General features: G+C 46.7%; 1 protein-coding gene across 7 annotated transcripts in view; it reads left to right on the top strand.

Moving 5' to 3' along the window:
• Positions 1-18152, top strand: part of LOC135814962 (protein twist-like) — a 112597-nt gene that overhangs the window by 59309 nt on the left and 35136 nt on the right. The window lies entirely within an intron of this gene.

Here is an 18152-nt window from a genome sequence, read left to right as displayed (position 1 = left end):
GCAGCGAAGTGAAACGAAGGAAGATAGAAGGCTACGGAGGCACCAAAACCTATTGCCTGTCACATACTAAGTGCCATTTAGCGTTGACAGCTGTCAGCTGACAGCCTCAAAAATTTGAAAATCTGCTCAAAAAACTCTCGATCAGAACTCTGCGCACTCTCAAATGGAGCGCACAGGAAAAAACTCGGCGACGAAGAACGCTTCGTATCGACGCCCTGGACTGAATTCGGCACGTCCAACAAGAGAATATAAGAACGCACCCCTAGAGTGTGGATGCAAGTTTTTGCGCTCCGCGGTCGAGTTTGTTTCACCGGTGTAGCTGCCTTCGGCAGGACCGCACCTACACTGATTTGTTCTAGTGTTGATGTATGACTCAATAATATGGCGACTAACGAAGATATGGACTTAGCTCTGCGGACATACGAGGAGCTGCTCACAGTTGCCCGAGCTACAGGACTGACCAACCCGGAGACAATGGGCCTACAAGACTTGGTTGTTGCCCTTCGCAAGGAAGGACTAGGAATACGGAAGTCACCAGACCAAATGGTAAGCGACCTGCTCTCCACTTTTCAGCTCCTTAACGAGACTATAAAAGGTATAGCTTCAGAAATAGAATGTCTTCGAACGAGCAAGACAGACGCCATTGTCTCCTTGCAAGTAGAAGTTGCTCAACTGAAGGGAGTAGTAGAGAGAATGCAGTCCACAAATCCCGTACCCGTAGCGTCCCCAGCTTCACGGCTGTTACGGGGAGGTCACTTGGCAAGATGGCGGCGACCTGTAGCAACGCCCCTGGCAACAGAGGTCACACGGAAAGCGTGGGTACGCTCATCGCATTTTTCAAATTTTCATGATCATTTCTGCAGAAAGAAAAGGTTCTGTCACTTCGAATACTTGAAATAGTACTTTTATGGATTTCGTCTCTTCAGTCTCTTGCTCGTCAAAAAATGTTGTTGGAGGCAGCTGTGCTCCGCGAAGTGCAACGGATACCGCTCAGTAGCAGATAAAGGAGATGTGCTTCGCAGGACTCTTTCGCAAAATGACGACCTGCGCCTCGGATCGGAGGAGAACTTTTTGTCAAGTTTACTCAATCTCTGGACAGCTATAGCTGTTTCGACCTTGTTAGGTCTCATCAGCGGAGTTCGCAGTGTGTGGCCGAACAGATCAGCAAGAATTAGTTTCAACCCTGTTACAGTGTTAGGTCTCATCAGGGGAGCTCAGAGTGTGTTGCCGAACAGATCAGCAAGAATTAATTTCAACCTTGTTAGGTCTCATCAGAGGAGCTCAGAGTGTGTGGCCGAACAGATCAGCAAGAATTAATTTCAACCTTGTTAGGTCTCATCAGAGGAGCTCAGAGTGTGTGGCCGAACAGATCAGCAAGAATTAATTTCAACCTTGTTAGGTCTCATCAGAGGAGCTCAGAGTGTGTGGCCGAACAGATCAGCAAGAATTAATTTCAACCCTGTACAAGGAAGGACATGGCACTCGAGAAGGTGAAGCTTATGAGTCACATTGCCTAACTTGCGTGCCAGAACCTCCGCTCTGCAGGTGGCCATGAAGGTGTGGATGGCATCACCCAGAACCTGCCTTGTTGCTGTTGTAAAAACCAGCTTGCCGCTGAACAGCTTGCGACATGCTGCATACTCTGTGAAGAGTCTCGAGTAGCGATCTCTCAAGGACTTTGCCTGGGCAAGCAGCTGAACCTCGCCGCTGTCCGCAGGTGTGCGGCTCTGCACGACTGTAAGGGGAACAGAAGTGAGGGCAGCAATGACATCCGGTTTCAACGCACGGTGTATGTGGTTGCCGACAAATGCTCTGGAGTGATATGCTTGCCGCTTTATTTGGTACTGTGGCAGTACTGCTTCCAAGGAAGTTACGCACGGGCCAGCTGCTTTTTTTAAATCTTTTACTGTTAATTTCTCATGCTCTTTTCGAGCCACATCACCTCTCATTCATCAAATTGAGTTCCTTTTCTTTCTCCTTCCATAGGAAGTGCAGACTTGATGCCACAGTCTGCAAGCCAGCAGCCACTACTTCCTGCTGCTGAATGTGCAGCGTCACACACTGCAGCTGCCTAAGAATGCTTTGTGCTTCTGACTGTAGGTGTAGTTGTTGTGTTGCTGTGTCGTGTACGTTCTTGTTGCGTCTCAAACTGCAGCTGACTAAGAATGCTTTGTGCTTCTGACTGTAGGTGTAGTTGTTGTGTTGCTGTGTCGTGTACGTTCTTGTAGGCATTGATAAGTGCTGTAAACGCTGCAGAGTCACCGTCATCTGCAGCAAGAAACATACATTTGCTCAGTGCAATATCGATTTGATGTGCGTCAGCACAAAGTGCACCGTAAATCCAGGGATAAATCCCTAGATCTAGGTGGAGCACAGGAATACACACGTCTTGCAGCTCAACAGGAAGAATGGCTTTTCTAATCACGTTGTTGTACCGCCGTGCGTGCTGCAAGTTGGCACATGCTGCAACGAACTCTGTATTTAAAGCGTTCCGGCAGCAAGTCAGCAATTGCTTTGTATGGCGGTGATGCAATGTCGTACAGTTTCGTCAGGGGAATATCCATGCCAATTGTTGCATCGTCTAAATGCAGACTGGATGAGGCTGGAGCTACATGCATATTCATATGCATGAGTTTTTTGGTCATCACACAACACATTAATACTCAGCACAGATTCAATGGCTTTCGCATGATCTCTCACAAGGTGCTGAGTTCCACGGCTAGTACTACACAACTTTTCACCGCCTAACCTGCATACCAGCTGTAACTTTTCTTGGTGTTTTTCCATTTCAAATCCACTGAATAAAATAACAATTTCCACTAAATGTTGCAAGAGATTTGGACCCAGCGGGGCCAACAAGGAATCAGCGGGGCCCCAGCAGTAACAAAAAACAGCTACACAGATACTCTTCTCCTCGGGAAAACTACCCTTGACGTGACGAAAACTCGTTGAGCACCTCAAGGAGGCAACAAACTTCGGTGACTAGAACGATCGAACGGCAACAACTTCAGAGACAAATTTCCATGAAGAATGGCTTTTCTCGGCGAAGGAAAGCTCAAATTCACTACTTTTTTCTTTGGCGAAGTATGGTCAGGATGTTGCGCAACTGTAGCCGCGAGGACAGCTCGACGCGGTGATCAGAAGTGGTGCTTTGGAGACCCAACTGAGCAGAGATTGCGTTCAAAATACACCTCCTTGAGTACAAATTTTGAACGTTGAGAACGGGAAAGTCCCGGGAAGCGCCATCTCCTGTACAAAAACCAAGTGGGCCCGTTTTGTACTGTCGTAACAGCCGTGAAGGGGTACTCAAGAGAAATTGTACAGTAGCACTGCAAGGAAAGCTGCCTCACCAACAGGCACACACACCAGCACGGACGGTAGTACACGTACTACTACAAGAAGTAGTACCCCAACGGCCAGACCTGACCTGCCCGCCAAACCTCAAACGCAAGATACAAGCACAAGCGACAATGGGTGGCAAAACCCACACCGCCGCCGCCCTGCACAAGCCGACACCAACACTACCGGTAGTCCACTGAAACGCACTATCACAAGCCAGTTCACAAAAGAGCCAGCCCGCACCAAACGCACTGACCTTCAGGGCGTGGAGCGGGTGAAGCGCACGGCTTTCTACCTTGGCAATGTAGACCTTGGATGCGATGCTGCCTCAATTGAACTGTGGTGTAAAAAGAAAGATGTCGAAGTTTTTCACTGCTCAATCTCAGAATCACGGTACTTTGGTACAGCTTATGCCCACCTGGTTGTGGGAGAGAACTGTGTAGACAAGATCCAAGGGCCTAGTTTCTGGCCTGACAAAATTAGTATCCGGAAATGGAGGTTCCACACTGACCAGGCTGAATCTGAACAATGAGTAAACCAACACCTCAACTTGACCCTAACGCAACACCCTTCTATCCCTCAACGTCCCTAGCCTCCTTTCCCGTAGCCTGTATCAATGCACGTTCCCTTAGAAACAAATCTGCTGAGCTATCCGACTTTCTCACGACCAGCTGTCCCCTTGTTGTTTGCATAACTGAAACCTGGTTGTGTCCACAAATTTCCCTCTCCTTCCCAGGCTATGAATGTTTTCGAAGGGATCGACCCACCTCCGAGAATAAAATTAACACCAACGACTTCCTGGCCTATGGCGGTGTTGCTATCTTAGTAAAATCAAGTGCATTTGGTCCTATTACCCACCGTACAGACCTACATCTTCCGCAATTGGAAGCTACCTGGGTAGAGATATCGCCATCCACTGGAACCTCTGCTTGCCCCACGCGCCAGCAGCCCATCCAAATTGCGGCTGTCTACCGCCCACCGTCCACCGACCCGTCGGTGATAGATAACTTTTACGCCTCGTTTCAAAGCTGCTTGACTAAAATACGGACCCCTGGCTCGCCAGTCCTCATCATGGGAGATTTCAATGCTAAATGTTCCACCTGGTATGGAACAACAACAGACACTGCAGGCCACCACCTTTCATGTCTTCTTGACATGTTTGCCTTGCAGCAACACGTCACATTCTCGACCCATCGCTCCCACAAAGGCAATGAGGCTGCTCTGGACCTGATGATCACTGACACTGCAGCCAGCATCTGCGATCCGCGCCCCTCAGCCCCTCTCGGTCAGTCGGACCACACAATTGTCCTCGGCCGTTTGTGCATCCCGACATGTACCGCATCACCACCTGCACCCAACACTACACTGCCCTCCCATTCCTTCCAGATACCTGACTTCAGTCAGTTTGACATCTCCTCCATTCTTCCCACTCACCTAGTTGCTCTAAATGAATCCATTGCTAATTTGAACAGGCATGCTGCTCTCCAGTTGAAGCTTGGAGATCCAAACCGTACTGCTCCAGCATTTTATGACATCCTTCATAGTCTATGCTCCGCTTTCCTACCCACCCGGTCGCGCTCTTCAGCCCCTAGACGACGTACACCAAGTGCCCCGTGGCTGACACGTGCTGTTAAAGCTCAGCTGAAGAGGAAGCGAGACTCGTACAGCTTGTATCGCAAGTATCCTACCCCTAGCAATCACGAGCATTACAAGTGCGAACGTAACAGAGCACGAATCCTATCTAGAGAGGCTCACCGCCAGTATGTGTCCTCCATTAGCACTAACCCCTCATCCATTATTGCATCCACCCCTAGTTTGTTCAAGTTTGTTAAGCAGCTTCGTTCGCCGACCCCTGTTGGAAACCCTATCATCACTGAACTCCATGAAAATAACACAGTACACAACGACCCTACCCAGATTGCCAATGCTCTGAATCGCCAATTCATCAGCTTTGGAACACCGGATGATCCTGCATGGTCTCTCCCTGGTATTCCACACCACGGGCTCCCAGCACTACCCTCTTTTAGCACTACTCCCACCGCCATTGCCCAACACATCCGTCGCCTAAAGCCCAAGAAGGCGGCAGGTGCAGATGGCATATCCCATGAACTGCTAAAAGCCCTGTCTCCTAGTATAGCTATCCCTCTCAGCCAAGTTTTCAACCAGTCCTTCGCCACAGGAATCTTCCCTGATGTCTGGAAGGCAGCTGTGGTTGTGCCTATTTACAAGAATAAAGGCAGTAAACTGTCTGCATCCAATTACCGGCCGATTTCACTCCTTTCCACCATTTCAAAGCTCTGTGAACGTGTGGCATTTGCACTTATACCAACATGTGAACCCGGTCCTTGACCCGTCACAGTCTGGATTTCGGCGAGGCGATTCGACCGCCTGGCAGTTGCTGAGGCTTGTGCAGAAGCTATATGAATGCAAGGATCAGAAGCAATTTAGCCTCCTATGTTTTTTCGACCTCAGCAAAGCATTTGACACTGTCTGGACAAGGGGTCTCCTCCATAAGTTAGCAGCGTTTGGCGTAGCCGGGACGTGTCTGCAGTGGCTCACCAGCTATCTCACTGAACGTCGACAGAGTGTCCGAATTGGACATGCCCTGTCCGCCTCTCTAACAGTCCACTCTGGAGTGCCCCAGGGCTCTATCTTGGGGCCTCTATTGTTCATCGTATACGTTAATGATTTGGCAGGTTTGGATCATACCTCACTCTACGCGGACGATACAGCGCTCCATATAACCGAGCCAGGCTTATTGCAAGCCTGCGACTCGCTACAGTATCACATTAATCAAGTTGTGCGCTGGATGTCGAAGTGGAAACTCCGCCCCAATGTGTCGAAAATGGCAATCCTTTGTATCCCCCCACGACCCTCCAGTGACCTCACCCTCCTTACGACTCGGCTTTTTACTTTCCCTGATGATCCCATTGCTATCAACATTGTTAAAAATCACAAACACCTTGGTATATTTCTTGATGAACACTTGTCCTGGGATTCGCACGTAACCTATATTGAAAAGCGAGTTTGCTCCGCGATAGGCTGCATTTCTCCTCACATCTCCCATCTACACCATGGTTGTCGAATACAAATTTATCACTCTTATGTTCTTCCTTTGTTTGATTACTGCTCTCTCGTTTGGTCCTCCGGTCTATCCTCCGCTCTTATGCATCGGTTAGAAGTCACCCACCGTAAATTACTTCGATTAATATTTCGCATGCCCCCTCTGACCTCCTCTCAGACGCTATACATTTTGGCTTCCTCTTCCCCTCTCTCAGAACGCTTTCCCCACTCGGCATGCAAATTCATTCACCGTATTAAGCTTCAACTTGCTCCTCCTCATGCACTTGCGCATTTAAGCTGGTTCAATAATAGCTCGCGTACTAGATGTTCTCTCCATTTCCCACTTGCCAGGTCATCGATCCTTTTAAAATCCCCTCTGTTCAAGTCCTATTCTCATTGGTCTCGGCTTCCGCAGAAGGTAAAGTCTCGTGACACCTTCGCTGCATTTTGTTCCATTCTGCCCGCGCCTAAGTTGAATTGAATTGAATTCGTTGTTTTCCATTGCTAGCCTAATCTTCATACTGCTCTCTCCAGGTTCCTATAGTACTCCTTTTGTTTTGTTTTCTTTTCTATTTTTCTTCTCCTTCTTTTTCTCAGTTGTCCCCACCATGGCTGGTTAAAATCGCCCGCATCACATGCTTATTGGCACTATGTCATCGTGATTGTGAAATAATAATAATAATAATAACAAACGGAATAGTGTTCTCTGATAATATTCTCTACGTGCTGGGTATGGTCGCGTTAACTAACTTGGAAGCTCAGTGCATCACCACTTTCGATTTTGAGACTTGGCCGATGGGCTAACAAGACTACTATCGACTACATGACTTGAATCGACTATCGTCAGTATCGACTATGGTCGGCAGAAAAAATCCTGCCAATGCTGAAGAGACAGTGATAATCATGTCACACTGTATACATGTACTGATGTAGTGGACGACCATGTGCAGCATTGGCCAGATTTGTTTTAGCAACGATAGTCATGAACAGACAGTAGATCTACATCTACAGTCAGTAAAACCAAGTGTACATAACCCCCAAGAGTGTGCAACTCCAGCTACATGTATGGCCAGTATGGGGTCTGCGACGGCAGAACTTCACATCACGTGATGAACCCGTACACATTATTTGCACTCTGTGCATGATAGATACAGGGTTGTACGCAACCCAGCTTCGGGTGCAACTCTCTTGTGGTCACTTTGCACTGTTTGCCAGCATAACCTTTTGAACCATGTCACGTGATGTGAAGTTCTGCCGTCGCAGCACACCATAGCCATAGGCATAGAGCGCGATAGAGGTTGTGCAGGCAGTTGCACACTCTTGGGGGTTATGTACTCTTGGTAAAACTAAAAGAACAACAGACAGTGGTGGTTCGGGTGTAGATCTACGTCGCAGCTACATGTACGTATCTACACCTATTGACTAGTAGTAGACTACTGGTCCGTTATAAAATTTACAGCACTTCTCAGCCAGGAATTCGTGAAAGCAAAGTGTGATTCCTTGATTCAGACTGTCCGAAAATATTGAGGTCTTTCACGCCAGGCGTGCAAGATAATGTCCTCCGTGGTGCAGTGCGGTGGTTGTGGATCGTCCACGACCACTCTAAAGTTTGTTTCGTGTTTGCACGCACTGTGTGTGCCGTGCCTGCAGAACAGCTTGGGATTTGATGGCTGCATAAAATGTCCGCGATGCTTGTCCGCTACGCAATTGCCTGTTAGCCTGGATCCAGTGCGATCGCTACCGAATGTCGTTCAAGCAAGCGATACTGAGTTGACTGGAGCGGCTGCAGACCAGGATCATGTATTTCAAACCTGTGACGAGTGCTGGGATGGGAAGCCAGCTACAGCGGTTTGTGAGAACTGCAACGGCAAATTCTGTGAGTGCCACGGTACTGGCCATCTAATGTCTAGATCAGGTAAAGGCCACACGATCAAGAGGCTGTCTGCCTCCAGTATCGAGTCAGCAATCAGCAGTGGCAGAGTGGTCCAGCATAGATGCGCTCTACACACGACTGAAGTGCTGAAACAGTTTTGCTGTGATTGCAATCAGCTATTGTGTCCACAGTGCGTCCGTACTGGAGCACACAGACGTGATGAACACAAGGTGATGGATATTGCCAGTGCTGCACAAAACAATCGTGACACACTTTCCGTTAAGCTAAGTAGCTGCACAGCAGAATGTGATGGTGTTGTCAGCAGTGCCATAGAGACGGTGGAGAGGAACATTCGAATGGTGCACAGTCAAACAGAGCTCGCTTCGGAGAAGGTTTCTGATTTCTTCAAGCCACTGGCGGAGGCTGTGAAGAAACGGGAGGACTCTCTTCTAACCGAGCTAGATGAGCTGAGGTTGAGGAAGCTGAAACCTCTGGAGAAGCAACTACACCAGCTTCAGGAGTGTGTGTCGAAAGGAGAGAGTGCTGCCAGAATTCTGCACTCATTCCAGGATGACATTGAGCTTCTCCATGTGTGGTCCTGGGTGGATGCGTCTATCACGCAGGCCATGAAAACGGCTGAGGATGAGAAAGAGCCCTGTGTAACCAGTGGCATTGTGTTTGGCACGACGGACACCATATCACTACTCAATGACATCAGCAAAACGGGAGCAGTGCTGGATGTTGCTGATGGTACATTGAAGTGCCCCGGCCAAGCCCGTGTCAGTGATCATTTCAGCATGTTCATAGAGCTACTGGACAGTATTGTCGCAAGCAACGTGGAGCAAGAACAACTGGACAACATTGGACTGGAGATATTAATATCCGGTCTTGACGAGGACATAACCAACGTGTGTACGCCGCTTACACCTGTCTCTGGACGCATACAGGCTGAACATATTCCGTTACAAGCTGGTTGCTACAACGTCTCAGCCAAGATCGGCTGTGTCCCCCTAAAGGGTAGTCCACAGAAGCTGGTGGTGTCCGCGACTCAAGATTTTGATGGAAATCGCTGTGCCAGTGCTTTGAGTATCACCAATGATGGTCGCTCACTGAGTTGCACAAGTAATGGTTGGTCAGCAGCATGTAGCACACCCATGGTCACTGGTACTGGTAGCAATACACTGAAGGTGAGGATTGACAAAACCCTACATGGTCACATCTTTCTCTCTGCCTGTTCATCCAGTAATCCAAACCTGACAGGCACCTGCCAAGACGAGGCACAGTGTTTTGGTTGGTGTGGCTATAGTGCTCGTGACTACCACACCGGCACAGCCCTTGGTCAGCCCTGGCGAACTGGTGACGTCATTCACCTCACCGTTGATCATGATCGTCACACTCTCACTGGCAGACATGAGAGAACGGGCGCCACAGAAACCATCCCGAACGTCACAGGTAACCTGTACTGGATTGCTACACTCGCGAACGCGAGTGACAAAATCACTCTGGTGTAAGAGAGCGGGTGGTGAACACGTCAGATTGCCTTGGCTATAATTATGATCAAGCAGTGTCTTGACTTCCTATACGTGTGTTTCCCAGTGATTTTGATCTGTAATGTAATACATCAATGAGTGCACTACAATACTACTCAAAGTAGCAAGTATATGTATAGGCTAGTACCCCTCCACTCCTGCTTTTTGCATAATTACAGTATATCTATTCCAGGTGGTAATTTCCCTAACAATTTTCATCAGTGTATTACTGCATAGATTATTCTGGGTGGTTATTTCGTACCAATTGTCGTCTGTGCACTACTACTGCATAGATTTCTGTCATTCTTGGGGAAGACTCCAGCTGAGTCTCACTCGAACCGTGAATGTGTTGTTGTTGCGGAAGGCAGGGTGATTTTGAGCATGTGGTGTGGCAAATGAACATCTGATGTTGCAAGTATACGTGATCCGACCTGCCTGGAGCTTCTCACTCTCTCTCTCTCTCTCTCTTTCTTTCTCTCTCTCTCTCTCTCTCTCTCTCTCTCTCTCTCTATCTCTCTCTCTCTCTCTCTCTCTCTCTCTCTCTCTCTCTCTCTCTCTCTCTCTATGTGTATGTGTGTGTCGAGTGAACTTCTCCAGACCCAGATTTCAGTTCCCCTTCCTCTTGACAGTAGAGATTCTGCCGCTCGACGTGCATCCATACACTGCGCCCGAAGCTTGTGGCGCTTCTTACCCTTGCATGCAGAGCTCTTCAAAATGCAAGGCTACAGCCCAGAAGTCGTAAAAAAATAAGAAACCAAGCTGCTCTTCAACAGGATTTCATGATTAGCGTGGCTAGTTCAAAGCCTTGAATGACAATGTTCTCACGATACAGTCAAGAAATGCAGCTCGTAGATCGGGTAAGGCCTAGTCGCTCTGCAACAACTTTTCTCCCTGAACCCTTCATTATTGACTTCGACCAAAAAGCTCCTTGACTGATAAAAATTGAAGTCGAAACTGCTCTATGCCTGTGGACTGGTCAGGTTATGTTGATGACACAGACTGCATGCAGAACAAAAGACCACGGCCAAGGGTCCCATGGTCTCGAGCTACGCGGATCGGAGCACACGCGGAACACATCCAAATATGGATGTTTCGCCCTGTACGACAAAATGTCTTGGGCTGCGTTGAGTCATGAGCGAACTAGACTTGCAGTGTTTGTACTAGGCTCCGGCGGAGTATGCTCGCGAAATCATGGAATTATTCTTTCATGGATTCTCGCATTATGCTCGCAAAATCCTCGTATTATGCTTTGGCACGCGGGGATACATATCCCCTTTGTTGTACTTATGGAGCCTCAAATTTCGGAAAATTGTGCCTTTTTCGTACTTGCAAGAGGCCATAAGTACAACAAAATGCATGGGTATCCCCATACCAAGGGGTCCATGCATGCTAGAGATCAACATGGAAAAGAGAAAACATTACTTCTTCTATTCAATAGTAGACTTCTTTTGTAAAAAGATTTTTTCATTGCCTAATAAGTTTGAGTTACATGTACCTTTGAAAATTATCATGACGGTTGAATTGTCTTCGCAATCGTCATACTCGTCCAACTGATGTCAACTTCACCCTGCGGCTCATCTCTCCCGCAGCTCCACCTCTACTTCCATCATAACCGAACATCAATTTTGACCTCAATTTGTTTCATTTATTAGAACAATATCCATAGCCTGCGCAGTCATTATTATTATTATTATTATTATTATTATTATTATTATTATTATTATTATTATTATTATTATAGGCTTTTCCGCGTTGGCATCGCCAAGCAAGCCTGGCTAGCCTTCGCATAAGCTGCTCCATAATGCGCAGTCATGGCTGCTAAAATCCAGAGGTCATGACTTCGTGACATGCGTAATGTACATGTTTTTGCGGACTACCCGTCACTATCTCGTTCGCCCCGGGATACCTGACCAAGGCTGATTCACTCGCATCTTCTGCTACATGTACTGTACCAGTGTGAGAAGGAACTTTGAAGAAGACGTGTTCGAGCATACAATAATGTTTATCACCCACACGCACATCAAGCAAGTGGAAGTTGGGGTTGCCGAGCTGCTGCGGCTGGATCATATCAAGTGTTTTGTAACAGAATTTGTAATCAGCGAATTGTTTGCAACAATGCATTTATACCCGGCGGCCCCGCAAAGCGGGATTGTAGAAAATTCTGTAACAATGCTGGTAGATGGCAGGCAGTGCAAGAGATTAAGGCCAATGATCCTAACTAATGCTGCTGTGCCCTTGTGGGGCACGGCTGTGCGCAGGTAGTCAAATGACTGCTGGTCAAATGACTGCTGGGACCGGACGGTCCTGCTGTATGCTGGGGCCAATTGGCCCGGCTGCTGGACACAATGTGTCTATGCTGGGACCATGTGGTCCTAACTAATGCTGCTGTGCCCATGTGGGGCACGGCTGTGCGCAGGTAGTCAAATGACTGCTGGGACCGGACGGTCCTGCTGTATGCTGGGGCCAATTGGCCCGGCTGCTGGACACAATGTGTCTATGCTGGGACCAGCTGGTCCTGCTGGGACCATGTGGTCCTGCTGCTGGGCAGCGCGTGCCGCCAGTGCTTGAAAGCTCATGCAGAGAATTGTTCCAAAATGCATTCAGCTGAGGGGCTTTGCTTGCTTCCCCCCTTTCTGGAGGCGCTAGAACTTAGAAGTGGGTTGTGGTGGGCGGGAGAAAATTCGCACAACACTGCTGATATTGCAAGCCAAGGTGCTCAAACAAATTTGTTTGCATAGAAAGGTCTCGCTGCTGTTCTCTGCCAGCAAGGCTGCGAGTCCCACGCTGGCGCATGTGCCATTTTCCCACACTTGGGGACGATGTACGATGACAGCCGGCGTTGCGGACTGCCTGCGAGGCGCTGGCCGCAAGTGCTTCTGTGGCATGATAACTTTGGTTTGCCCGTTGCAAACCTACATATTGCCATGATTTCTACCCTGCGTTTCATTGAAAACACGATCTGCATGACCTCGGAACCCTTTACCATGCAGACCACCAGCATTAATCATGTGCATTGTACCCAATTGTGCAGCCTACATAGAACTGTAGTACACTCCGATGTAGTTATGCTCCTACCTCCGAAAGGATGCCAAATTATGCTCCAAATTTTCAACCACCAAATTATGCCAATAACTATGCCAGCATAATCCGCTGGTCCCTAGTTTGTACCCCTGGGAACTTTACTATACAGCAGAATGCCCCCCCCCCCCCCCTACCCAACACACACACACACACATCACTGAACCAGGTAGTAGAAAAGAGAACAAGACCATACACATCGGGTCTATTTTATTGAACACCCTGCCATCCGACGTGCGTGGTATTACCCAGTACCACCAGTTCAAACAAGCCTGCCTCCCGTTCTGTCTTGCTAATTGCTAGCAGTAGCACGCGCTAGTGCACTGCGGGTGATACCTCTGCTGCGCTGGCAGTGGTAGAGGCCCGGGTGCCGGCTTAGCGTGCACGAGCGGTATCAGTGATTGGAATATTGACTTGAAGTTGAACTTGCTGCTGTTTACCTAAGTAGGTACAGCGCCTATAGCGTTGATGTTTTATTTTGAGCATTTTATCACTATAAGCGATATAATACTATGACCGATACTGCATGCAATGTATGCGAGTGGGGTGTCAAACGATTCAGCGCGCCGTGCACATACGCACTACGTACATGTACATGTACATGTACAATATCATGTAGCTGGCTGTAGCTACTGACACACAACAATCAGCATTTCCTCATGATGGAGGCATATTTTTGGCGACTTGTACGAGCAAAACTCACCAAACAACATTCACTGGATAAGTTCTTCACGAAGAAGTAACACCCTGTTCTCCTCTGACATCGCTTGATTTTACATCAATCACTATAACCGATGCAAACATAATGTAATAAAGGTCTTTTGAAAATTTAATATGAATTTGATCACTATAGCCAGTATAGGCGATATATTACTTTATCGCCTTCTTAGTATTTGACCCCACTAATTTCCCTGATACCTAAGCGGTCAAATATATCGCGTATTTGACTGCTTTATCATAATACACGATATATTTGACTACTTATATTTGACTCCTTAGAACTTCTTGGACTTAGAAATTTTCTTTCCAACTTAGAAAAAGAAATTTTTGAAGAAAGCAGAAATACACAAGATGGGATTTGAACCCACAACCTTGTGAATCTCAGTCACTCTTCCTTACCACCCAGCCACTGTGCTACCGATGCTGAACATAGTTTAAACAATGATGTTGACCTTGATGTTGACCTTCGATGCAGATCAATGCGGTATAGGCTATAGTATAATACTAGAAATACAAGGATATGTCGTATATGAAGAGAAACTATTGCGTGGAGAACACGATAAATAGATTATAGACCTCATAGTTGGTCTATACAGGATACATGTATATAGACCTCGTAAAAGACCTCGGGGGACCTCGGTCTTTTACTCGGTCTATATATCCTGTATAGACCTCCTAACCGGTCTATAATCTATACATATAGGCCTTGACGGATTATGCTAGCATAATTTTTCGCATAATTCCTACCAAAATCGAATAATCGCATAATTCGAGGCAAATTGCATACGAATCGCATAAATTGGAATAATCCGCCTGTTCGCATCAAATTCCATACAGTTGTACAGTCATGTTCTACAAGTACAAGGACAAGTGCAGATGCACCAAGAAGTCGTAGGTTTACGACTCCCTTGATAACATGTCCAGTCCACTACAATCAATGACGGTCGTAGCTAGGTCGGACGGTCCTAGCGTTGACCCCGTTGAACTTTTGCTACTACAGAACAACGCCCTCTACAAAAATATCTCCTGTTATTTTGCACAGAACCATCATATACATGTACATTACTAGCAGCATATGTGAGCATAATGCGGCATAATAACTTTTAGCATAAAAATAGCATAATTCTGCAATTTGTTCAGCAATGCGAAAAGCATAATTTCATGAAAATATTAGCATAATCCGTCAAGGCCTAATACTATAGACGATTATTACTATACGCGATAACTGTGTATACTTAGTTATGGCAAATGAATTTTAGAAATTGATCACTATATGCGGTATATTACTATAGCCACCAACCTTATAGGCGATACGGACTGTATAAATATTATTATGCTGTTTTGTTTTTTTGCGTGTTTTTTCTTTCTTTCTAGAACTTTGAGTTGAAGTTTTTGGAACACTTGGGAAAAAATATTCATTGCGTTTTTTTTGCCCGTAAAAGAGGCTGTAATTGCTGAACACTACAGGAACCTTTGAACGTTTGCGGTACTCCACAATACCAGTCATGTGCTGTTTACCGCCTCGCCGGTGTTGTATTCTAACGTTAACGTTATTCATTGACTGAGCGTTCTTTGCTGTGTACTACACCCTGCTATCATGTTAGGCTATTTCCTACAATATTTTACTGTTTCTATTCGCTTCCATGTGATTTGGCGACACCGCCCGTTTGGTTCTGCGAATTCAAATAAAAATGAACCTACCTACCTACATGTAGATCTACAGTACATGGCTGGGAAATTTGATACGGTTTCGCCAAAAACTGCTTCATTTTTCGCCCACAAGAGCTTCCCTGGCGATATAGTATTGATCCAAGGCAATGTTTCGGAATGTGTGGGCATTGACTGCTCTCAGTTTCGAGGAAAGCTCCAAGCAACAATCACTTTCTTCGCTTTCTTGACAGAGTTCTCAAGACCAACACAATTCGTCGTCAAAAGTACTCAGCGTAGATTTCGTGCCAAATTCCACCCCAAACAATTTACGCTGACCTCTAGCTCTCGCCACCAATTGAATCCACTGATATTTTTCATCTACACGAGCCTGCAATGGTTCGAGTCAAAAGAAGAACAACTTGGCAATGAGCATACTTTCTTACTTGGGTAATACCCTACATGTACATGACTGTATAAGGCAGAACAACAGAGAACAAAAATCTTTCTCGTAACTCCGAGTTTCGTGTTGATAAACACCCATCAGACGATAAAACATAGTAATGCTATTCGCTAGTTATGTAAGGTACTAGTACTTGTAATGTAGGCTAAGGCAGTGCCGCAACCACGAAGCTTTGAGGAGATTACGTCAGCACTGGAATACACTATGCGTAGTATGAGTGCAAGTGTCATGGACTCATGGCTGATGACAGTGATCAGTATATTATTGCTGTAACAAAGATGGGAGATATATAGGCCTTCACGGATTATGCTAATATTTTCGTGAAATTATGCTTTTCGCATTGCTGAAAAAATTGCAGAAGTATGCTATTTTTATGCTAAAAGTTATCCTATTATGCCGCATTATGCTCACATATGCTGCTAATGCATAATGGTTCTGTGCAAAATAACAGGGGAATGTTTTTTGTAGAGGGCGTTGTACTGTAGTAGCAAAAGTTCAACGGGGTCAACGCATGCACCGTCCGACCTTAGGCGACCTAGCTACGACCATCACTGATTGTAGTAGACTGGACATGTTATCAAGGGAGTCGTAAACCTACAACTTCCTAGTGCATCTACTTGTACTTGTACTTGTAGAACAATCATGTACAACTGTATGGAATTTGATGCGAACAGGCGGATTATTACAATTTTATGCGATTCGTATGCAATTTGCCTCGAATTATGCGCTTATTCGATTCTCCGCTCAAGGGACGAGCAGCTAGCAAATGGGAGACAAGTGGTCTGTACTGAAACGGAGGATGGGACGGATGATCAGAGGATGGAAGAGGAATTGGATGACGAAACGGTTGGTGAGGAGACAGAGGACGAGGCAGATGATGGTGGTGATGATGATCGTGAGGATGACGAGCGGAACGAGGAAGATGACGATGAGATGGACGAGGAGGAGTCGGGTGGGAAGGAGCGAGATGGGGCGGATGAATGTGTTGATCGTAAGAAGTCGGCTGTGTATCTACACTTGTTATCTCGTCCTGACTGTCTTGGTGTGTATGATGACTCTCATTTTTCAGTACTGTGTCGTGCGCGTTATGTCCAACAGTTGAAAGTCCTAGAGGCAGTTTGTATACGTATTCATAAGCCTGTTTTGTGTAAGCAGAAAGAGCACATTGTTGCACTGAAGTTGTATTCGTAGGTTGACACTTCGTTCAGTGCCTTCTCGCCTTTGGTTATGTAATTACCTTTTTTGCGTTTCCTCCAGTGGTTTTATTTATTTATTTATTCAACATCTCCTGGCCCGTCCGAAGACTGCCAATAAACATGAGAGGTCAGGTGATAGCCAACCACGGCAAGCTAAAAGGGAGAAAAAGAAAGATGCTGTCAGAGAGGGAAAGGAGATAGGGAGAGAAAAAGAAAGGGAGGCACATTAGTAATACATGGGATCACTTCGGATGAGACAGTGTGGAAAGCTGGACTTTGAATTTCCTGATATCCTGGCATGTCTTAATGCTAGTAGGCAGGTTAGACCAAAGGGAGTATGCTGAGAAGAAAGGGGATTTCAAAAACAGAGAGGAACTAGCTCGGGGCAGTGATAAGGCATTGCGTGTTGGTCTAGTGGTAACAAACCAGTTGTACTTGGCAATATGTTTCGGGACTTGGGCTAGGAAGATTTTTTGCACAAGGATACAAAGATGCTGCTGATGTCGGGCAAGAAGAGGGTGCGTGGAAGCAAGTTTATAAAGACAAAGGGAGGCAAATGTTTGGTCTTTTCGAAACAGAATTTTCAGAAGCAAGCGTTGATGTACTTCCAGTCTGAGGAGTAAAGTCTGAGACAACCCGCACCAAGCTATATCGCAATAGTCAAATATAGGCAAAATGTACGACTTAAAGAACAATTTTCTGCAGTTATCATTCAAGTGTTGGCAGTGGGGTTGTAGCATACCTAAGGACGCACTCGCACGCTTGCACACAGACTGGACTTGTGGAGACCAGGAGAGTTGGCGGTCGAGAATAACGCCCAGGTGCTTGTGCTCGTTAACAACTTTAATAGGTGTACTATTTAGACCAGGAAAATACAGAAGCTGAGTGGGGGGCGAGGGAGAGAAGAACATGGCCTCGGTTTTGGCGAGGTTAGGCTTCAGTTTCCAGGTTTCCATCCATGTTACTGTAGCGTTGACCCCGGACTGCATGGAGGCCGTGAGGTTGTCTGCCGAGCTGTCGGAGCACATCAGAGCAGTGTCGTCAGCAAAAAGACTTACATTTGGTACAAGGGCTGGCAAGTCATTAACGTACAGTAGAAATAGGAGCGGCCCAAGTATGGACCCCTGGGGTACCCCAGACACGACTAGTAATGGGTCTGATAGGGAGGTAGATACTCTGACAGTCTGGTGGCGGCAGGAAAGATAGGATGAGAGCCATTGCAGGGCTGGACCATGTACCAAGAA

The sequence above is a fragment of the Sycon ciliatum genome, chromosome 1, assembly GCF_964019385.1.
Source record: "Sycon ciliatum chromosome 1, ocSycCili1.1, whole genome shotgun sequence".
Taxonomy (NCBI): Eukaryota; Metazoa; Porifera; class Calcarea; order Leucosolenida; family Sycettidae; genus Sycon; species Sycon ciliatum.
Note: the sequence above shows the minus strand (reverse complement) of the source record. Positions and strands in the feature narration are given on the sequence as shown.